The 20537-nt window shown below is 31.9% G+C and overlaps 1 long non-coding RNA gene and 2 pseudogenes across 3 annotated transcripts; 2 read left to right on the forward strand and 1 right to left on the reverse strand.

Moving 5' to 3' along the window:
- The first annotated feature begins 410 nt into the window (after positions 1 to 410).
- On the forward strand, positions 411 to 2885 carry LOC114194250 (L-type lectin-domain containing receptor kinase IX.1-like; annotated as a pseudogene). Its single transcript, XR_014984104.1, has 2 exons — positions 411 to 1754; positions 2093 to 2885. The product of XR_014984104.1 is annotated as an L-type lectin-domain containing receptor kinase IX.1-like (transcript).
- Positions 2886 to 9678: 6793 nt separating this feature from the next.
- LOC146884040 (uncharacterized) lies at positions 9679 to 14234 on the forward strand. 2 transcript variants are annotated; one of them, XR_014983998.1, is made up of 2 exons: positions 9679 to 10336; positions 13454 to 14234. It is a non-coding gene; the product is annotated as an uncharacterized LOC146884040 (long non-coding RNA). The 2 variants fall into 2 exon arrangements; XR_014983999.1 differs by having other exon boundaries at positions 14056 to 14234.
- LOC114193473 (L-type lectin-domain containing receptor kinase IX.1 pseudogene) lies at positions 10837 to 13258 on the reverse strand (annotated as a pseudogene).
- Positions 14235 to 20537: the final 6303 nt, after the last annotated feature.

Here is a 20537-nt window from a genome sequence, read left to right on the forward strand (position 1 = left end):
TGGTCAACCGAATTTGTTTAGTGGGTCTGTGACGTGAACGAATACTTTTTCATATTCAATTGACATTTCAAGCTAAATGACATCAACGTTTCAAATGAAAAAAAAAAGGGAGAAATTATTACTACACTGCTGAGTTTGGATATATTATTTAGGATCGACTTCGAATCATACGATGAAAGCACAAAGAAAGTTGACATAAGGAGAGAAATTGTTAATTAATATATGGTACTTTGTATCTATATATACCTATATATATATATATATATATATATATATATATATATATATATCTAAACAACAAGCTCCATTCATCAATTCTATTCTAGCTACAACTATATTTTTCCTCTTGTCTCATCCCTTTCAAAATTTATATGAACAAGGGGAAAAAAGAAGAGGCATTGAGAATGAGAATGAAGTTGCTAGAGATGGTGACAACTTTAGTTCTTGTGCTGGCTCTTCATTCTCCTTTTCTTAATACCGTAGAATCACTAAATTTCAACATAACAAACTTCGAAGACTCTGAGAGTGCAAAAAACATGGCGTACGTGGGTGATGGCAAAGCCAGCAACGGCACCGTGGAGCTCAATGTTGTGAGCTATCTTTTTCGCGTTGGAAGAGCCTTGTACGCAAAACCACTGCACCTGTGGGATCCATCTTCGAGTGTTGTCACAGACTTCACCACGCGCTTCACTTTCTCCATTGACAGAGACACCAACGGCACCTATGCTGACGGTTTCGCCTTCTACATGGCCCCTCATGGCTACCCGATTCCTCCTAACTCAGGTGGTGGTACTTTTGCTCTTTTCAACACAACCTCCAACACCTTTATTCGCCAAAACCATGTCCTCGCGGTTGAGTTTGACACATTTAATGGCACCATTGACCCTCCAGTGCAGCACGTTGGCATAGACGATAACTCTCTCAAATCCGTCGCTTTTGCCAAGCTTGACGTTGACAAAAACCTTGGAAAGAAATGTAACGTTTTGATAACCTACACTGCTTCCAACAAGACCCTCTTTGTGTCTTGGTCCTTCAACGGAACAGCAACCTCACACTCCAGTTCTTCACTTTCTTACCAGATTGACCTCATGGAAATTCTACCCGAGTGGGTGGATGTTGGGTTCTCCGCTTCAACTGGCGAATTAACTGAACACAACGTTATTCACTCGTGGGAGTTTAGTTCAACGTTGAACTCCGATGCTACGGATAATTCCTCTGGTGAGGGGAACGGAAAACGAAAGGTTTGGGTGATTGCTGTGGCGACTTCTTCAGCGGTGTTGGTGGCCGTGGTTGCGAGTGTTGCAGTTCGGGCAATGATGACGAAGAAAAGAAGGAATAATAAGGTTGATATGAATAATGATGGTGAAGGTGGAGGCAACTCGGTTAAGTTTGATTTGGATAGGGCAACTATACCAAGAAGGTTTGATTACAAAGAACTACTTGCAGCCACCAACGGATTCGCAAATGATAGAAAGCTTGGACGAGGGGCCTCGGGACAGGTCTACAAAGGTGTTCTGAGTTATTTAGGAAGGGTTGTTGCTGTGAAAAGGATTTTCGCCAACTTTTCAAATTCAGAGAGAGTTTTCACCAATGAGGTTAGTGGTTATAAGCCGTCTTATACACAGAAACTTGGTGCAGTTCGTAGGGTGGTGCCACGAGCAAGGCGAGTTTCTGTTGCTTTTTGAGTACATGCCCAATGGAAGCCTCGACACTCATCTCTTTGGGGATAAAAAACCTTTGACCTGGGATGTTAGGTAAGTTACATAACATATATTTTCTTACCATTTTGAAACATAATATATTTCAAAATCACACTGTTCCCTATCACTTATAATAATATAGTAAGTATACCATATGTTTTGCATCACATCTAACACCAGTAGTCAGATCCACTTCTCCATCTTTTGTTGCTATGAACGTGAAGATGAGAAAATACGTAATTAAAAAAGCATGGGCAAACATGCATTTAATTTTCTTGCATTGTATACATATTCCTATACTTTCTTGTAATAGAGTAATTTACTTATGCAAATAAAAACATTACCAGTACATGGTTCTGAATTCTCTGGTTTCATCTCAATTCTCCCGATAGGTACAAGGTGGCATTAGGAGTGGCTGCAGGAGTTCGTTATCTTCATGAAGATGCGGAGCAGTGTGTTCTTCACAGGGATATTAAGTCAGCAAATGTGTTGTTGGACACAGATTTTAGCACCAAGCTTGGAGATTTTGGAATGGCAAAGTTTGTGGATCCGAGGTTGAGGACTCAAATGACAGGGGTGGTGGGGACTTACGGGTACCTTGCCCCAGAATACATGAACGGAGGTAGGGCTAGTAAGGAATCAGACATTTATAGTTTTGGGGTTGTGGCTCTTGAGATTGCATGTGGAAGGAGGACTTACAAAGATGGAGAGTTTCATGTGCCTCTTGTGAACTGGGTGTGGCAAAAATATTTGGGAGGGAATGTTCTGAATGTTGCTGATGAGAAACTGAACATGGACTTTAATGTGGATGAAATGAGAAGCTTGATCATTGTGGGGTTGTGGTGTACTAACCCTAACGACAAGGAAAGGCCAACGGCTACACAAGTAATAAGAGTTCTTGAGCTAGAAGCACCATTGCCAGAGCTTCCTCTTGATATGCATGACCATCTTCCTCCTTCTCTACTTACGCATTCACAACAAACCAATTCTCAGTCCATACCGTCGCTACCTTTCACTGATAGCTTTATAAGTGATGGACGTTAGTTTGGTAACCCAGCCTCTGAATTCATCTATTTCGGGAACAATGAAGTTGTGCTCTTTTCATGCTGATTTTCGTTTTGTTTTGTGGTTTTTATTACCTTTGTGAGAATTTGTTTTATGACATGTCAAATGTATGAGTGGGTGCGGAAGATAATTTCTTTGAATAAAGTTTGGTCATGTTTAATGATCTCTCATGTCTTGGTAAATCGGTGGTAGATAATTTCATTTTGAATACATTCTTAAGTCTTGCACTAACCTTGATTTACTAGAATTGATCTCTTCTCTTCTTTATTTTTTTTTTTTCATACCTTTAAAGGTGGGATTTTAGATCAAAAGAGATTGTTAGGTTGAATAAACTTAAATGAGAGTTAATGTATTATTATCAAATAAACTTAAATGGTAGTTAATGATTTATTAGCTTAAAAGAAAAAAAGATGAGGAGTTAGTATTTTTTTGTATTAATTGTAATAATGAGTACTAAGTTCATAATTGTGTTATTTGATTAAGAAAAATAAAAGGTGAATCAAAGTATTCACAAGGAAAGACATTTTGTCAACCTATTGGTATAAGAGTTTGAAAACTTAAGTGTATGAATGTTTAAAGAAACGACAAGTGTTACAAATAATGTCTCTCTGTCTCGATTAACGAAGATAGTCAACTATGGGTATGATAACCCAAAATAATGCATTGAAAGCGATGTGTATGAATGACAAGGTAGTCTTGTACATGTTGCTCTGAGCTATCTATGAGTTTGACGTTGAGAAGATAGCAAGTGTTAAAAATTCAAAAGAAGCATGAGATATTTTAGAGAAGTCATACAAATGTTGAATTCATATATGTGTTGTCTGGGGATGCTTCAAAGGTTACAGTAATAGGCTGAGGTACGATTTGATACTTACAAAAGGATGACTAAATTGGATTAATGAGATGTGTATGTATCAGATTTCAAGATAAACATTCTAATTATGAGGATACTCATGATGAAAGGTTACTTGATACTCATGAAAGAGAAAGTATTATATTTAAAAGATAAGTTTAGATGGTTGATTGCTCGAGTTGAAATGTAGAAAAATAGGATGTATAAGTTGGATTAAAAAGTTTCTAAAACTTGATGTTGAAGAGGATGCCCGTATTGTTGGATCATCTAATAGTAACCATGCTAAGATAGAAAATGCTAATATGAATGTTGTGTCAGATATCCCACTAACTAAGGTCAAAATAAGCAAAGAAAGGGTAGTGAAAGCCCAATTAATGATAATGATCAATCAAATTTGTTGCCTTCCACTAAATCTTGGAAATCTATGGGTTAGATTTGTTTTCTATGACCTTGTTTATCAATTCTTGTGGTTGAATAAGGCTCTAGGAAGCTAACTGATAAAGCGAGTATGCTAGTTTTAGTTCTAAGCGATGAACATTACGAGGAAGAAGCAATCCAAGAAAGACATTCCCAGTGGAAAGGGTTGATTCTTCTAGAGAAAAGGAGCTTGATATTCAGAGGCTAAAGATTGCAAAAGGTAATTTGTAATGCAAAATTGCAAAAGAGGCTAGAGGCAATGCAATTAAATTTACAAAAAAGCTTAAAGGGAAGGAAGCATGTTTTGCATGAATAGTGTGACACTTGAGAAAAAGTTTTAAGATTGCAAGAATAGTTCAAAGCTAAGAGGGATCTCACTTGTGCATTAGAACTAAGTTGGAGTATGTTTTCAAGGCAACTTTCCAATTCACATGGCAGGTTGAGATTAAGTCACAAATATCTTCATGACAATATTTTTCATCGACAAGAAACCGATCAAGATAAAAGATGAAGAAGTATTTAAGTTTACAAAAGAATTTTATTGAATAAACTTATATGAAAATTAACATATATTAATACTTAAAGAAAAGTCAAAAGATTATTTTAGTAATTAGCAGAATTTAAGACTTAGAATTGAAAAGTTAAATTTCAATTTATAAATTTAGAATTTTTTTTTATTTAATTGAGAAAAGGAAAAGAAACAGAATGACACAGAAAGACTTGACTTGCTGTTAACAATTTACAGTTTATGAATTTAGAATTTTCTACATTTTTTTTTTTGTAATTTTTCATTTTATTTTTTATTAAAAAATTTCTCTCGCTAATCATTAATTGGTGTCCAATTTTGAAGTTATAATGAATATAACAAAATAAATTCAAATTGAAATTATTTAAAATATATTTATAAGGAGCTTTGACAAATTTAATATTCTTGCAATTACCATAAATATTTGGGGGGACAGAATCAACATTGGACCTTGGTGTAAAGCTTACTTGGGCCGTGGACATGACCCAACTGCATAATTAAGGCTGTTGCTTCCTACACTCTGTAAAATTTCTCCCTCCACCTCCGTCAAAAAGTTTCCGGAAACATTTTCCGTAATGGGATAGGGTGATTGCTTTCCGGGAAACAAAGTTCTGAAGTTGTTTATGGTGTTCCAAAAAAAAAATCGGAAAGTGAGGGTGCCGGAAGAAATATGACAGGTGCATGAAGCAATAGCCCATAATCAATTACTAAGTAAAGGTTTCAGTCCAATTCTTGAAAGCCCGCAAAGGAGTGTAGCGGTGTATACAAACGAGAGGGGATTTCTCCCTATACTCTTGAACCTTTCTCTGGAAAATGATAGGTTGACATCTTTTTTTTTACTATTTTTTCTACCACCTTACGTGAAATGAGTAGTGACATTTTTATTTTAATTATTCATTTAGTTTTAAACTGCCCACGCTGGCACTTGAGAAAGAAATTTTATTCCGCGCGTGGACACCAAAATTGCATTCTCTTTCCCTCTCTTCCAACCCTATTTCTCAACTACGAAACCCCATTTTTGAAACCATTCTCACATTTTTGAATCCCAATTTGGAATCCCCGTTCTATTGCCATTATCCAACCTCATTGTGGTGTCATTCTCTTCCCCCGAACCACGCACACAGAACCCTTCCCTTGTAGTCTGAAAAATTGCCACTGTCAAACATCGAAAGCTGCCATTGAAGAACCCCAACCTCATTCCTTTGCACCCACGAACGCTTCCAACGATTGCGAGCATTTGGGGAGGTTTTAATTTGGTTTTCCCTCACCTTTTGTTGACAGCCCCTCCATATTTGTGTGAAGTATTTTTGTGTGGTTCTTACGGGCATAGGGGGTTCTCGTATTCATCTTCTTCCTCTGCAGAAATTTTAAATATATGTGCATCTGTGGAAAAACTTTCCTGACCCATTTTCAAAATTAACCTGCAACCCAAGACCAATTACGTTGCAACCCACAAGTGACTTTTTGTACAAAATAAAATCACAGATTTGGAAAGTACAGTTGAAAACACAATTCCCTCCCATACTTGTTGGACCCCAGCCTGTGCACACCAATAACACACCTCATCCTAACATTTGTAAACCAAATGTATGTGCAAATTGGGGAAAAACTTCCCTGGCCCATTCTTAAATTTAATTTGCATCCCAAGACCAATTAATTTGTAACTCACAAGTGACTTTTTGAACGAAATAAAATAACAGATTTGGAAAGTGTAGCTAGAAACACAAATCCCTCCCATTCATGTTGCACACCTCATCATAGTACTTCTAAACCAACTGTATATGCATATGTGAAAAAACTTTCCTGGCCCCTTTTTAAAATTAACTTGCAACCCAAAACATATTAAGTTGTAACTGTCAGGTGACTTTTTATGCGAAATAAAATCACATATTTGGAAAGTGCAGCTAGAAGCACAATTCCCTCCCATACTTGTTGGACCCTAACCTGTGCACACCAATTACACACCTCATCTGAGCACTTCTAAACCAACTATAGGGATACAACAAAATCATGGGTGTACACATAAGCAAAAATGGAGAAAAAGGTGTGTTATTGGTGTGCACAGGCTAGGGTACACCAAGTATAAAAGGGAATTGTGTTTCTAGTTGCACTTTCAAAATTTGTGATTTTATTTCGTGCAAAAGGTCACTTGTGGGTTACAACTTAACTGGTTTTGGTTACAAGTTAATTTTAAAAATGGGCTAGAGAAGGTCTTCCATAATTTGCACATACATTTGGTTTAGAAGTGCTGGAATGGGGTTTCTTATTGGTGTGCACAGGGTGGGATCCAACAAGTATGGGAGGGAATTGTGTTTCCAACTGCACTTTCCAAATCCGAGATTTTATTTTGTGCAAAAAGTCACTTATGGGTTACAACTTAATTGGTCTTGGGTTGCAAGTTAAATTTAAGAATGGGCTATCAAAGTTCTTCCCCAAATTGCACATATATTTGGTTTATAAGCAGTGGGATGGGGTGTGTTATTGGTGTGTACAAGTTGGGGTTTAGCAAGTATGTGAGGGAATTGTGTTTCCAACTGCACTTTCCAAATCTATGATTTTATTTTGTGCAAAAAGTCACTTGTGGGTTGCAACGTAATTGGTCTTGGGTTGCAGGTTAATTTTGAAAATGGGTCACGAAAGTTTTTCCACATATGCACATACATTTAAAATCTTTGTAGAAGAATAAAATGAATAGAGAACCCTTATGCCACACAAGAACCACACAAAAATACTTCACACAAATATAGAGGGGTTGTCAACAAAAGGTGAAGGAAAACCAAATTAAAACCTCCCCAAATGCCCACAATCGTTAGAAGCCTTCGTGGATGCAAAGAAATGGGGTCGGGGTTCTTCAATGGCAGCTTTCGATGTTCGACAATGGCAATTTTTTAGACTACAAGGGAAGGGTTATGTGGGCATGGTTCGGGGTAAGAGAATGGCACAAAAATGGGGTTGGATAATGGCAATAAAACGGGGGTTCCAAATTGGAGTTCAAGAATGTGAGAATGGTTTCAAAAATGGGGTTCGAGAGTTCAAAAATGGGGTTTCGTAGTTGAGAAATAGGGTTGAAAGAGAGGGAAAGAGAATGCACTTTTGGTGCCCACGCGCGGAATAAAATTTCTTTCTTAAGTGCCAACGTGGCAATTTAAAACTAAATTGAAAATAAAAATAAAAATGCCATTGCTCATTCCACGTAAGGTGGTAGAAAAAGTAGTAAAAAAAAGATGTCAACCAATCATTTTCCCCTTTCTCCTGTACCTCCCAAAGCTTATTTAATTCTTACATTGTGTAAAAAGTAAATAGTAAATTTTCTCTCTCCTATATTTAATACAAGAGTCTACTCATGCATCCTCAATTTTCAATTTGACCTAACCACCTTTTATGCGGCAGCAATTCCTTTTCTCTCTCACATCCATCATTTTCCTTTTATCTCTTCTGTCCACTCTGATTAATTGGCATTGTAGCAACCGCAACAGTTGCAGCCTCCAGATCCTTTATTTTGTATTGCATTGTGCTTCATATCCTTTCAAGATTCCTTCCATTCCAATTAAGTTCATTCTTTGCCCACTTAATCATTTAATCATTTGTATATGTTATTTGTGCAATTCATGTTTAAATTTGTAAATGAGACGTTGCCTGATTTGAATCTGTTATTTGAAGTAATGGAACTGGACTCTCGTAGTTTGTTATTTGAAGTAGTGGAAGTGGACTCCCGTAGCTTTTTTTTTGAAAAAGACCATTACAGATGTCGACATCTGGTTCAAGAAGTTGAATTGCAGATGTCGACATCCAATTCACATGTTTTGAATATAGTCAACTTTAGTCAAAGTACTACTCTATGGTCTTTCGTGAAATCTTCAATAATTGAATTTCGTGAAATCTTCAATAATTGAATTAGAATTAAAGTTTCTTGCAATATCCCTTTGAATATAGATTATCATACTACTTGCTAAAAATTTAGCCTTCATCGTTCCCCGAATCACCTTCTAAAAAATTTTCAAATTCATTATATGTAACTCTAGGAACTTTAGAGAGTTGCTTTCATTTTCTTCAAATTCTTGGATCCTCATGAAATTTTTCAACTTTAGTTGACGTCAATGCATTTTTTCATATTCATCACAAGCCCTCCTCTTAAAAGAATAATAAATTATCTACTCTTTATCATATTTTTTCTAATATAACTTTATTACCTTTCAACTATTTAGAAAAAAGATAAATTTGTGTACACAAAGTAGTACACATTAAACAAATTTATCACTTGTAAAGGAAAAATATATTGCTTACAAAAAGGGATAGAAAATGAACTTACTAACAAAAAATTGATCAGTCAAAATGTTTCTTAACACTTCAATTTCCTCATGAGACAATTTAATTTTGAAAGGATGAAATATTGAGAGTGAAGATTAAGACAAAAGAAAAGAGATGAGGAAGAGATAGATGGGGAGGAGAGAGAAAGAAAACTTTCATAAAATTATTATAAAAATATAATAATATGTAAATAAATTTTAAAAATATATAAAAAAATTAAATAAAAAACCTTTTGGCCTCTATGTCATATAGATGATCTGCCTTTGGATGGAATCATATGTCAACAAACATCTAAGGAACAAAACTCGACTTTTTCACCATTTCGATATAATTTCATTTTGAAATTACCAACATGGTACATATTTAAAAAGAAAATTGCATACGAGCAAATTGTGCCAAGTTAGTACAACTTCATATTCTGTTAAAAGTGAGATGGTCACGACTTAAAACGACTACAGTTTTATAGTAAAATAAGCTTAAATCGTATCATGTTATGATAATTTTAGTTCTTATTGAAATGAACTATGATTGTGTCGTGTTATCAGAATTTAAGTTTAAGTTCATTTATAACATTATATAACTTTAGTTTTTTTTCATTCCAAAACTGAAATCATCTAAAATTACGACAATTTCACTTTTAAATAAAATCACTGTACTTTACCACAACTTCCGTTTATCTAGTGCAAAATCATTTCAACTTGCACGACTTCTTTGTTACGAAGTCATGTCATATTTTTTGAATTTTTTTTACCATTATAGTAATTTCAACAAAATTACACCATAGTGAAAAAGCCAACAAAACTCCATCTACATATTTTCCGATGAAAAATCACTAATAAATATTTTATTTTTGGATGTTGGGTTCGCATTTTGTAATGTAAACTTTAAAAATGTATTCAAAATTTAAAATGTATGGTAAATTATAAACTCCTGAGTACAATTGAGTTGTAGATCGAAAAATTCAAATTTTTTGTTCTCCAACTTCTATAATTCTGAATTGAATCCGAACCAAATCACCAACTACCTTCATTCAATTCAGATCCCCAATTACAGAGTTGCTTCTCCCAAACTCCATAGAAACCCATTCCCCCAAATTCCCTTCCGCAAAAAAGTCCCTTCCCTTCATCCTCCCAGACAATGCCATCGTTTGGGATCACTACACCAGTAAATCCCGATTCAGTAGCTTTTTCAGATCGCCAAGGCTGCGAAGTCGATGCTCCAGCTTGGGCTCAACGTCGATGGCCGCACCGGGTCATTTGTCTCCGTGATGAAGCTTTGCGACATGACGAATGGTGACGACGACAATGAATGTGGCGGCGCCGAACAACGAGGGGCTTATGTCGCTTCAACAGTGGTTGTCGATATTCGCTGGAATCGGTGGATCCTGGCCTCGGTGATGGAGTTTCTGCTGTTTCATGATGAGAGGTCGAGGTAATCTGCGCAGTCTGTTCCGGATTACTCATTCCGGTATGTTAGTTCAATTCGGAAAATTTTTAATTTAAAGGGAATAGTAAAAGAATAGATAAGATTGTAAATATGAGGGTAAAGATGGAGACGAGAATTAGATAAAAATTTCATATACATAACTATAAAAAATATAGATGAGATAGTCAAATTTAGATTCCACTCGTCCCCAATTCCTATTGAGTGACTGATAAAGTTTGCTATTGTTAATAAAAACAAATCAATCTACTTGATATGGCAGGCTTTTAAGATTTTTCTCACCTAACGGACTGGTCCTTTAAGTTAAACTTCCCTGTTATACTTAAATCCTAAGGCAAAGGTAAAGCTGGAGCGAATTTTAGCTAGAGTTAAAAGTCACAATAAACCATAAATGAGTTAGAAGAGAAAAACAAATTTGATTTCTTAATGTTGGATATATAAAAAGTATTTAAAACAAATCTATAGATACCAGTTTCCATCCAAACAAATTATTTAATCATATAACACAAAACACAGAATAGAAATAATAGAAGAAAACAAATTGAATTTTTCATTTGACATCTCATTTTCAAGTCCAGTAGACATCTTGATAATATTCATTCTATCAACTAAATGACAATTTATATTGTACAAATTCAAGAAACTTGCTCCTCTGAACTAACTCTTCTTGGTGACATCCTCCTTAGGAGTAGTGATTCTTGAATAACTGAGAATTTGAAATGGGATGATTTATGTTTTTCTGGATGAGGATTCAAAGGGATCCGGTTGCCCATTATCAGAGAATTTTGCAGAAAACATTGGCAATGGCACTTCTTGTTTAAGAACATTTATAACCTGTTCTGAGGTTGGCCTTTCCTTGTGGTCTTGGAGGGTACACCATATTCCCACAGTGAGCAAGCATTTCATTTCATATATGTCAAAATCCATCTTCAATTCCTCATCAGCAGCATTCAAAATATTCCCATCCACATAATGTTTCCATACCCATTTCGTCAAAGGCACATGATTATCTTCGCCATCCTGGTAAGTCCTCCTTCCACATGCTATCTCCAAAGCCAAAACCCCAAAACTGTACATGTCTGATTCTTTGCTAACCCTCCCTTCCTTTATATATTCTGGAGCTAGATACCCATATGTCCCCACCACCTGTGTCCTCTGAGTCCTCAATCTTGGATCCACCAACCTTGCAATCCCAAAGTCACTAATCTTTGTGTTGAAATCTGTGTCCAACAAAACATTAGCTGACTTTATGTCCCTATGAACAACACTCTGCTCCGCGTCTTCATGAAGATAACGAAGTGCTCTTGCCACACCTAATACTATCTTGTATCTCACATCCCATGTCAAACTTCTTCTGTTGCCAAACAGATGATTGTCAAGGCTACCATTACTCATGTACTCAAAAACCAGTAACAACTCCTCTTTCTCGTGGCACCACCCCATGAATTGCACAAGGTTTCTATGTATAAGACGACTTATAATCTTCACCTCGTTTCTAAATATTCGCTCAGAATCTTCAACATCAGAAAAAATCCTTTTCACAGCAACCACGCGCCCTGAATCTCCCAGAAACCCTTTGTAAACTTGTCCAGAGCCTCCTTCTCCCAGCCTTCTATCATCTGCAAACCCGTTGGTGGCTGCAACTATTTCCTCATAACCAAACCTTCTAGGCATAACTTCTCTATCTAAACCAAAACCATCCTCTGTTCTTCTCTTTTTGATAATCAACCAAGAAATACTAATAACCACAAGCACAAAAACAATAGAACAAATGACTGTAATAACTATTATTTTGACCTGAACCTTGCATTTGGTTGCGATGCCACTGTCCACTCCATGCGTAGAATTAAGATCTAGGTTTGAACTGAACTCCCAGGTATAGATCACATTTTTCTCAGTGGACGATCCAGTTGAACCCGAAAACCCAACATTGACCCACTCCGGCAAAATTGGCCATAGGTCAATCTTGTACGAAAGATAACCGGTAGGAGTAGAAGAAGAACTAGTTCCATCAAAGGACCACGAAACAGCCAGGAGTTGGGCAGAAGCATCGTAAGTTATCAACGCATGCCCCATCTTCCCTAAGTTGTTTTCAATATCAAACTTGGTATAATTGAGAGATACCACAGAGTTATTGTTGATCCCCACGTGTTGCACTGGTGGATCTAACTCGTTTATGTAAGTGTCAAATTCGACAGCAATGATGTTACTTTGGGTGGCATCGTATAGGCCGAGAAGGGAGCCATCAGAAGTGGCGGTCGGAATCTGGTATGCAAGGGGTGCCAAGAAGAAGGCAAAGCCATCACCGTATTTGGCTACTGTTGCGTCGATGGTGAATGAAAAACGAGTTGAAAAATCAGTGACAAGTCCATCAGAAGAGTTTTTTAGGCGTAGAGGTTGGCCATAAATTACTCTTCCATCTCCATTCTCGATGATTGGGTTGAGCACCACAGATCCGTCCTCAACCTTGGCCACGCCGGCGTATCCAACGATGCTAGCATTTTTAGTGTCGTTAAAGTTAGTTATAGTGAAGGAAAGTGGTTGAGCTAAGTTTATTGGAAGGATACAGAGGATGAGGAACAGAAGAAAAGTTTTCAAGTAGTGGAAAGTATCAAAGGTTGCCAACATGGTTTATTACCACCGAGTCTAAGGTTGAGATAACGGCATACATAACATTGGATAGTTTATATGCCCGTACCATAAAGTATAATATTACGATTTATGAACCCCTAAACAAAGACTTTTTATTATCTTGTTAATGTGACCGGATCAAGGCGTTGCTTGAAGTTCAGAAAAAAAAAAAGTTGCAGGTGTTGTTGTAGTGAAAAGAAGAATAATATTATCCTAATCATGGAACATTTTTTTTTTTTGACAATTTATGATATTATATTACTGATCTCTACAGCTTCATAGATGATCTTGCTGGCATGAGCGCCCTAGCGTATGTCTTTCTTTCTCTCTCTTAAATTCATGTGCATGCATAGCTCATTCATTCTGTCAGAATTTTCGTTTTATAATTTTATTTGCAGGGCAGTCACATATATGTATTTAGTTAGTGTACTGTCCGGAGAATGACTGATCTCAATATATTCATTTCGATTTCGACCTGATAAATATTTATCATAAAACGACGAGTTTCAGTTATGGACTGAGGTAACGAGCAAGGAATTCGAGCAGGATTTGGGTCAAATAGGTATTGGGTCGGGCAACATTTGTACCGAGCAGGATTTGGGCCAGGTAGGAATTGGACTGAACAGGATTTGTGCCAAATAGAAATTGGGCCGAGCAAGATTTGGGTCAAGTAGGATTTTGGCCAAACAGAATTTGGATGGAGCAGGATTTGAACCGAGGTGATTAGTTCATTACTAAAAGGAAGAGATTTAATATCCAGCAGAAAAATAGGAATCAGTTACTGATATTTTGTATACTAACACGTCTTCCTACAAAACAGGTAGATAAAGAGAAAAGAATAAGAGATAAATATACTTATTTTGGAACCAGAACTAATGAACTCCAAAAAATGAAAAACTCATATCTACTAATATAAAAATAAGAAAAGTAGTTTGTTCTTGATTTTCATCTATTTAGTATTCGAAACCGGAACCGTTAGAAAAGAGAAATAAAGAAGGAAAGGCAAGATAGGATATTTGGATGCTTTGAGCTGTTCACAATTCAAGAGCAATTTTTTTTTCTTTTAATTATTTTGAACTGGACAGCATTATGTTTTTGACAATGAAATGCAGATGAAGGAAAACAAAGAAATGAAGTGTGTATCTGTTGGCGTAGCTGACATGATATGGAGTTGACATTCAGGAGTTGCGTGAGCTAATAGGATAATAGGTTTTGTCAAATGTCTATGCTCATCATTGTTTGCATTAAATTTTGGAAAATATATTTTAATAATTAAATTTTGATATTTTTTTGATATTTTTTAAATAAATTTGAAATATACAAAAAGAATATAAAAATAAAAAGTCACTTAAAAAATATTACTCAAATTAAAAAAAAATTATCAAAATTTAATTATTAAAAAATTATTTTCTTTAATATTACATTTCTCAAAACATGGTTTGCCATGGCGTTTACTACTTACATAGATATAATGTAAAAAAACGCCAAGGAAGGGAGCAACTTGTTTGTTTGCGAGGGATATACACTGAAACACATAATTACATATAATGAGAAAGCCTATAACTAACCACATGCAGACATTTTACATTATGCCCTCAAATTTTTATTTTTTTTTTGTCTCTTACTTTAGGTATTTTTGATTAAATATATATTAAATTTGTTTTATTATAAAGTATTCAAAAAAATTATATTTTACAATTAAGTATTTTCTGTTTAATTTTTTTAATTGAGTAATGTAATTATTATGTTTTTCTTCATCTTACTTATTTATGCACGTGTTAAAAGATATGAGATTATATAAATAATATAAAATCATAAAATTGTGTAAATGTAAAATGACTAATACTTTCTACATCATCGTTGAAGGCAACTAATAAAATATGAGTCACCCATCATTACTTTTATTTTACTATAAAATTTCACATTTATTAACAGATAAATATTAGTGACTAAAACGGTGAAACAATATTTATAAAAAAAAAATAAATACCAAATAATCAATTAAAAAATAATATAAAAATTATAAATAATTAATAAACTAAATTTTTAATAAAAATACTTAAATTTATTAGACTTACAATTTAATTAAGTCTTGTATACCAGTGTTAACCATTGTTGCTCTTGTTAATAGCTGATTAGACAAAAATAATTGAAATAAAACTTAAAATTAATATATTATTAAAAAAATAAAAAACATATATTAGTTTTAATAATATAAAATGATATTCTATCAATAATAACCGTATTAGAATATTTTATTTGAAAGATTAAAATATAAAAATTAAATTATAAGCATTAAGTTAGTATTTTAAAATATTTATGTAAATTAAAATTATAAAAGAATGTGAGTTTTATGTTGGTTTAGTCATATATATATATATATATATATATATATATATATATATATATATATATATATATATATATAAAATAAAAACTAATTAAATGAAGTTGGAAAAATAAACCTTTTGTAACTTCTTAAGCTCAAACTTTATTGTTCTACGAGTGAATAAAAATGGAGTTTATTTATCGATATTTTATTATGATATATACCTCTTAATCAGTTATTTATGTATATTTTTTAGAGATATAATTCAACAATACATTATTACATAAAAATAATAAACTACGAATTTAATAAAATCTTTTTACATTTACTAAATTATATTATTCACAATAAAATCCTTAATTTTAAATAAAATTACATAATTATTTCTTTGTGTAGTATAATTTTATATTTTAAAGCATGTTAATGTTTATGATAAAACTTATTTATTATGATTATTTATTTATTTGATGTACTTGAATATTTTTATGGGTCAAGAAATAACGATTACCTACTATAATATAAATTATGTTCCAGTACATTTAATCACTCTCGTTCTATATCGTTTCAGCAGTTTCAGCAAGTTAAAAATAATTTAAATATTTAAATATTTTTTTATTGCATGAGGAAGGTCCTTTGTCACAATGAATATCTAATCAAATAATAGTACAACAAAATTGAAAGAATGTGATGAAGGAAAATAATGTATAGAATTCATGGATGTCTATTCTTTTTAATTATCTTAAATTTTTTTTTTCTCTCTCCTCGACCCTGAGTCACCAACTTCAATTAAATAATGTATTTCTCAAATCACTTCAATTAGTTTTATAAATTAGACAACTTATTCATTTCTTTCTTTCACACAATAGATGTACTTCAAAGATAATCTCTTACTATTACGCCTTATATATTGTTCTGTGAAAGAAATTATTGGGGGATATGATTTTTGTTGAGAAGTCTTGATTCAATTATAATAATAATTAAATAAATTAATGAAATTACAACAATTTTAAATAGTGACACGTCATTTTCTGATTAAAAAAATAATGACATCATTTTTATTGTTGGCATTAGTATAAGAAAAAGTTTGACAATTTTTTTTCTGACGGATCATCGTCCTTTCTTTATTTAAAAAAGTGAACATTACTTATGATAATTGCAATAGTTGTGGTGTATGCTTTTGTTGATTCTTTATTTTTTTTTTCTTATCAATAAATAAAACAACATTATAAAAAGACTTTGAAGTAATCTAATCCATATATAGAAATGTAACACTAAAGAACTTCAATTTATATACAAATGTGCAAATAAAGTTTGCATGCTAGAGCAAAAATATACTTATTCCCTTACATTCTATGAACCTCTAAAATCTATCTACCGTTCCTAAGGTTTACTTCTAAATTGCCAACAAATATACTTAAAAACAAATATACTATGTTTGTTTTGTTATAGTTGATATTTTATTGTGAGAGAGGAACTAATATTATATCTAGACATTTATAATGATACAATTGAAATCATCATCAAATATAAATTTTTTCAATTATCACAATGAGAATAATCATTATAAGTTTTTCGCAATTGCATCTATTCTTTTTACATTTTTGTCAAGCTACTTGCTCAAAAGACAAGGAAAATCTTACAAATGTGATTACAAAATCTTTACCATCATCAAAATTACTAAGAGCTTATGTTTTTTTTTTTTTTTTCCGTTTGAAGATGAAGAATGTTATGGTGGAACTCTAAATTGTTTATCTTATGGAAAATGGATGATTCTTGGTCAGGACTCTACTTAGTATAATTATGCTGAGATTCATTTTCCCCAATTCGAATATAGGATTGAGTAAAAGTTGTAGTGTTGTTTGGAGATGTATGTGAGTAACAACGATTTGGAGTATTTGGAACCAGAGGAACAATATCATATTTAAATATTTAGGAATGCAAAAGTAGATGTTGATGACATGTTTTCTTTGGCACAAATTAAAACATGAGTTTGGATCACAAATAAGTATCCAAGAGCATCTTTTTCGTATTTAGACTAGTGCTTATGCCCAACCATGTGTTTAAAATCAATACGACTCTAATATTAACATCTAAAACATTGCTCTTTTATACATGATTTGAAAAACGTCATGAGTGAATGTCACCATTATTTGTATTTATGTGTTTTGTTTTTTATAATGTTGTGACTTTTTTGTTGTGGGATTCTTGGTTGTTTTTTGCATGGTTGTAGAATTTTTTGGATAATCCATCGAAGATCACAAAGTGTACGATAAAAAGAAATGAGAACTATGTTTGATTCAAATACAATTAGGTGCTCACATAATGGTTATTCCTCCGTCAGTCTTTCTTTTTCTATTTTTATCTTTTTTTTAAAGGTTGAATTAACTCTATTATCTCAATTTAATTTGTATTTATTGTTGCTGATAAAAAAAATTATCGATCCTCGTAATTGATTCAAAAAATTAGATACTATCTATATTCTGTATCTTACTATCTGGCCGAAACAAAGAGTTCTCATATAGAGATGGCAAATAAACCCGTGCCCGTGGGTATCACCCGAACCCGTCCCCGTTTTGACGGGAATCCCCGCTTTGACTGAGTATGGGTATGGGTATGGGTAATACCCGAAATTTTCAACTGGGGATGGGGATGGGGATGGGGATATATATATACCCGCCCAAATACCCGTCCTCACTTAAATTACTAAACTATTTATAATTTATTAAATAATCTAAAAAATATATATAAATAAATAATATATTTACACATAAAATATAATATAATATAATATAATATAATATAATATAATATAATATAGTATATATACATATAAATAAAATATACTTTTATTTATATATATATATATATATATATATATATATATATATATATATTTACACATATACATGTAATATAATATAATATAATATAATATAATATAATATAATATAATATAATATAATATACATATAATATATATACATAATAATATAATATAATATATATAATATATACGTATAAAACAAATTAATCATTTAACTAGTGAGATCTTTTATAAACAAATTTATAACATTACAAATTTATAAAAATTTAAAAGAAATATATATATATATATATATATATATATATATATATATATATAAGAGCATAAAATATCTACGCATATACATATAATATATATACATAATAATATAATATATATTATTATATTTATATTATTATATAATATAATATAATATATACTTAAAATAAATATATATCTATAAAATATATATATATATATATATATATATATATATATATATATAAACATAAGATATCCACACATATAATATATATACATAGTAATAATAATATAATATATAATATAATATAATATATATAAATAATTATATATATATATATATATATATATATATATAAACATAAGATATCCACACATATAATATATATATACATAGTAATATAATATATAATATAATATAATATAATATAATATATATATATATATATATATATATATATATATATATATATATATATATATATAACATATTTCTCATTCTCTTTGTTTTTTGTTATACACTTTGTTTACTCTCTCAATTGTCTGGTTTGTTTTTCAAGATTTAATTTTGAAGGTAATTTTTCTTCTTCTTATTACATAATTTTTACTCTCTGTACATGGTTATGTTCAAATAGGTGTTCCTCAATTTCATTCTATGAAATAATTTTTAGGTTACACATTTGATTATATTTATTTATTTATTTATTTTCATGAAAATGTTTGACTCTTATTTTGTAGCTCTTCTTTTTGTTACTTTGGTTATACACTTTTTTACTCTCTTTTAATTGTTTGGCTTGTTCTTTAAGGTTTAAGCAGATCTTCAAGGTACTTTTCCTTTTATCATAATCTTAATTATACATTTTTTTTTTCCGTTATGTTATGTTCAAATGGATATTCTCAAATTTGGGTCACACATTTAATTATCTTTACTCCTTTATGATAATTTTATTTATTATTTATTTTTTGTTTCATGATAATGTTTAATTCTCAATTTTAAGTGCTCAATTGCATAAATCCTTAATTTAATTCAAGATCAAAAGATGAAGAATCTATGTTTAAATTTGAATTATTATTAATTTAATTTTGTTATTTGTGCTATTTCGTTTAAGTGGTATAATATAAATTTTTAATAGTATAAAAAATATTTGAAATATTTTTAAACTTGATTATTGGTTTTCCTTTTATATTTTGTTAAAAAAGAAATTAACCTTTTTACTTTGTTTGATTTTTTTTTGTTACGTATGTTAGTTTCTAGAGAAAATGAGCACAAGAGATCAAGATTTGCAGGTACCAAGTCCACCACAGTGTTCACAACAACCAACTCCCTTTCAAAGTTCCAATAATGACAGTCAATCTCCATTGAATCCATCTACTCAAATTTATTAATATTTTTTGTTAGTATTTTTTGTGAATTCTCATCTAATATTCTACATTTGGTGTTTGTAGGTGTTAAAAAATTAAAAGGAAAAGATGTTCTCATGAGTGAAAATGAATCTGATGAAGAAGGTACATTATATTCTAGTAATTAAAATTTTCAATTTCAATTATTATATCATATCTAATTTTTCATTTTTTTTCTATGTGTAGGTGGATCGAATGCAAATGAAACCACTGATCATTTGTAAAATTAATAAATATTTTGGTTATTATAAAATTTTAGTAATGTGTAATTTTTTAGCTTTTATATAATTATTTGAATTTTATTTAGTTGTTATTTGATACTTTAATTTGAGATTTATACTATTATAATATTTTTCTTAATATTTGACATCATGAAAATCAAAAAGAGTATGTTATTTTAATATTGAATATTTTGATAGTATCATGATTCCGTTGGTGTGATTTTTAAATTTTTTTTATAAAAAATATTTAATTGATATATGAAACAATAAAAAAATGGGTATGGGTATGGGTATAAGAAAATACCCGTTACCCGGTGGGGATGGGGATGTGTCAAAAGTTGTATACCCGTTGGTTTTGGGGATGGGGATGAGGATGAATTTTTATTATGGGAATGGGGATGGGATCATGATACCCGTACCCGCCCCACCCCGTTGCCATCCTTATTCTCATATCAATGAAAAAAAATTTGGACAATATCCACTTACCATCTCTTTGAAGAAGGATCGTGTAAAGATAATATTTTGTGTATTCACCTCTTAGTCAAAAAACATTGTTTGCAATTTTATATTTGCTCGTCT

Source organism: Vigna unguiculata, chromosome 8 (assembly GCF_037176805.1).
Source record: "Vigna unguiculata cultivar grain cowpea cultivar isolate G323 ecotype 2 chromosome 8, ASM3717680v1, whole genome shotgun sequence".
NCBI classification, from domain to species: Eukaryota; Viridiplantae; Streptophyta; class Magnoliopsida; order Fabales; family Fabaceae; genus Vigna; species Vigna unguiculata.